Source organism: Olea europaea, chromosome 16 (genome assembly GCF_002742605.1).
Source record: "Olea europaea var. sylvestris chromosome 16, O_europaea_v1, whole genome shotgun sequence".
Classification (NCBI taxonomy): Eukaryota; Viridiplantae; Streptophyta; class Magnoliopsida; order Lamiales; family Oleaceae; genus Olea; species Olea europaea.
The window spans coordinates 1,522,311-1,526,362 of record NC_036252.1 but is presented as its reverse complement, the minus strand read 5'-3'; the positions used below and the strand labels follow the sequence as shown (position 1 = coordinate 1,526,362).

General features: G+C 30.8%; 1 long non-coding RNA gene across 1 annotated transcript; it reads left to right on the top strand.

Annotated features, from left to right (window-relative positions):
* Positions 1–2,271: 2,271 nt before the first annotated feature.
* On the top strand, positions 2,272–3,096 carry LOC111412771. Its single transcript, XR_002706094.1, has 2 exons — positions 2,272–2,697; positions 2,891–3,096. It is a non-coding gene; the product is annotated as an uncharacterized LOC111412771 (long non-coding RNA).
* The last annotated feature ends 956 nt before the right edge of the window (positions 3,097–4,052 follow it).

Genomic DNA, 4,052 nt, shown 5'->3' with positions numbered 1-4,052 from the left:
GGGGGGGGGGGGGGGGGGGGGGGTTTCTCAATCCACTTATGAAGAATATTTGTGCAATTATCATAGAGATAAACCAAGCAGGTTTAGTGTAATAAATCATAAAAACATTTGTGAATTATGATAGAGATTTGAAATCGGATTTACATACTGAGAATTTGAAATCATCTTCAGTTATATAAAGTTTCTCGATCTGCTTATGAAGAATCAGTATATAACATTTAATTTAGTTTATTTTCAAATTCAAATTGTCGTGAATATTTTGTTAGTCTGCAAACCCTAAATCACCTTGGATCAATTTTCTAACTCCAAAAAGATTAAAAACATTCACAAATCCTTACAAAAGAGAAACATGAAACCAGACGTTGAAATTGATCATCCCAAGTCGGGAAAATAAAAATTAAAAAAAAAATTCTTATAACAAACAAGAATGTGGATAATAAACATCATTGGACGTAGAGCAACTCTTGTAGTTACGCAGGCAATGAAAAAACTTTCTTATCCTCGCGAAAAACCGCCCGTTTCTAAGTTTGAAATCCTGCATCTTCTTCAAATTTCTTGCTGATCTAAGCCTCCTGCATATAACCCTTTTCACTTTAATGGGAAATTTATTAAACCGCTCTCTGACAGTTTGCTTCCTACTGAACTTGTAGCTTCTCAAGAATATTTGCCTCTTCTCCATCTTAATTCTGAACGTGACCATTGAATCTGCATTTGTATCGTTAAGTCCCATGCTTAAACACGAAAATTTGTGCTGCGCTCGTATAGAGTTTTGAAGGGTGGAAGAATATATGGCAAATAGATTGAGGGAGAGGGTTTATATATACATAGAGTAAGAAGGAATTGGACTTCTCTAATTTCTTGTATGGTAAGGATAGGACTTCTCTATTTTGCATATTTCGATTGTGGGTCGCTTAACATGGTGAAGTACTTAGATTAGTAGGCCGATTGTTTAATCGACTGGTCACGAATTGAAGTAATATATCAATATTGGTTAACCGTCAATTAAAAAAAAATATTGCATGAATATAATCAAACATCAAAAGTCATAGTGTCCAATATTGAAAAAAAATTATGTAGCATTGTAATTTAATAATGAAAATATCTTAAATAATCTCATTATTGTTTTAAATCAAAATCAAATATATATTTTTCAAATTCTTTTAATTCTGTGTAACGCATTTTTTAGATAACCAATTATTAACATAATAATGATTAATTATTGAAAATTTGAATTTGCAATAACTTCCTTGTGAGAATAATTACTGTCCTAATATTGTTACAAATTTGTATTCACCGTTTTAACTTAATTTCCTCCTTACCAAATATTTGATTTTTATGTTTATATTGGATTATTTTGAAGTTGCAACTATATATGAATGTCCTTAATCGTATATATGTTTATTTTACTAAGATGTGAAATGCTTAATACCAGTCAATTGTTTCGTAAAGCAATTTGTACCAATACATAAAAAGAAAAGTTATGAGACTCCATGATACTCCATTTGCAATTTTATATTTTTAATTGTTTTTACTGCTTTATTTTATGTTTACTTATTTAAAGCGAAGGAAAAATCCATAATTTAATGGTCAAAATAGAGGGAATGACGAGTTTTATTATATAATTGGAACGTTTTGGATTTACAATTCCAAAAAAGGTTGATAGTAAATTTATTAATTTCGCAAAGGTTGAAGAAGAATCGCCCTCGAATCTTTTATTGTGTTTTCAATCAATACCTTGCAATCATCTGCTAGTCCCTTCAACCTAATTTTCTGCTTCGTAATTAAATTTATTTACATCAAATTGATTTCACACCAATTTGGTATACCGTTAAAGATGCCCTTGTGATTTATTTTTAGTATGTGTGTGGCTTTAATTATAAAAAAGCAATTTCATATTTATACATTTAATCTCAACATTTTATGAAACCAATCATATAAATTTGTGAGTTCTTTAATGGAGATAAATAACATTATTCATAAGATTGAGCGTTGGGGGTAATATGTTTTAATTTTATTAATAATAGACTTGGTCTGATGTCAAAGCGGGCATGAATTATAATGGCACGGCAACATTCATTGAATTATGATGGCGTGGCAACAAAACAACGAATGTTGCCACACCATTATAGACGTGAAAACGCAATATCGGAAGTAGTCACGTTCATGATAGACATTATAATTCATGCGCCACATGACAACATCTGTCGATTGCTGTCATTAGATCATTTCTGTTATTAGTAATAATATTATTAATATCAATTATCAAAGACAAGTAGATAATCACTAGACAAGATTTATCGTTCAAAATTGGTTGTCCAACTTACTATTCATTCAACTATTATTGATACTCAATTTAGATTAATATGTTTAACTTTTCCCTCGTTACCACTTATACTTAAAAATATACGTAAAATAATGTGTCAAAAAATATAACAAATTGAACAGCCAATTTTGGAGCATCTCAACTCACATTGCACTACTTAACGATGACAACAAATGCTTTTTAAGTAGCCATTATTTCCTGTCTGTCCCACTCCAGCATTAACACGCTTTCCCACCCCAATTTCATCTCAAATTCGTCTTCAACACCAGCAACAGATCTACTCTTAATCGATCTTTTCCATCTTCTGGAAGTGTTTGTTACCAGTGTTGCAGCGGACGGTTCCCCCAAAATTTCCTCTTTGATTTCACCATCAGGTTAGTCGTATTCTTTCAGTAATTCATTTCTGATTTTAAGATATGTAGTATAGTTGTTATATAACACGCCCATTTCTCATTTTCTTGTTTTTGTGAAGAATAATTTAGTTAACCTAGGTTTATTTTCTGCTTCATTGTGTCAATTAATCCAATAGTTCATGATAAAAGAATTATTTCATGTCTTTTTTCGCAGTTTTTGAAGTAACTTTTTTGGGGGGTCTTGGTTTTTTGCGAGTTTCTGGGCAATTCGAGGGAGTTATTCGTTCTATATGTAGCAGTAAAACTTGGATCAATTTTCTAACTCCAAAAAGATTAAAAACATTCACAAATCCTTACAAAAGAGAAACATGAAACCAGACGTTGAAATTGATCATCCCAAGTCGGGAAAATAAAAATTAAAAAAAAAATTCTTATAACAAACAAGAATGTGGATAATAAACATCATTGGACGTAGAGCAACTCTTGTAGTTACGCAGGCAATGAAAAAACTTTCTTATCCTCGCGAAAAACCGCCCGTTTCTAAGTTTGAAATCCTGCATCTTCTTCAAATTTCTTGCTGATCTAAGCCTCCTGCATATAACCCTTTTCACTTTAATGGGAAATTTATTAAACCGCTCTCTGACAGTTTGCTTCCTGCTGAACTTGTAGCTTCTCAAGAATATTTGCCTCTTCTCCATCTTAATTCTGAACGTGTCCATTAAATCTGCATTCGTATCGTTAAGTCCCATACTTAAACACGAAAATTTGTGCTGCGCTCTTATAGAGTTTTGAAGGGAGGAAGAATATATGGCAAATAGATTGAGGGAGAGGGTTTATATATACATAGAGTAAGAAGGAATTGGACTTCTCTAATTTCTTGTATGGTATGGTAAGGATAGGACTTCTCTATTTTGCATATTTCGATTGTGGGTCGCTTGATATGGTGAAGTACTAGATTAGTAGGCCGATTGTTTAATCGATTGGTCACGAATTGAAGTAATATATCAATATTGGTTAACCGTCAATTAAAAAAAATATTGCGTGAATATAATCAAATATCAAAAGTTATAGTGTCCCGTATTGAAAAAAAATTATGTAGCATTGTAATTTAATAATGAAAATATCTTAAATAATCTCATTATTATTTTAAATCAAAATCAAATATATATTTTTCAAATTCTTTTAATTCTGTGTAACGCATTTTTTAGATAACCAATTATTAACATAATAATGATTGATTATTGAAAATTTGAAATTGCAATAACTTCCTTGTGAGAATAATTACTGTCCTAATATTGTTACAAATTTGTATTCACCGTTTTAACTTAATTTCCTCCTTACCAAATATTTGATTTTTACGTTTATATTGGATTATT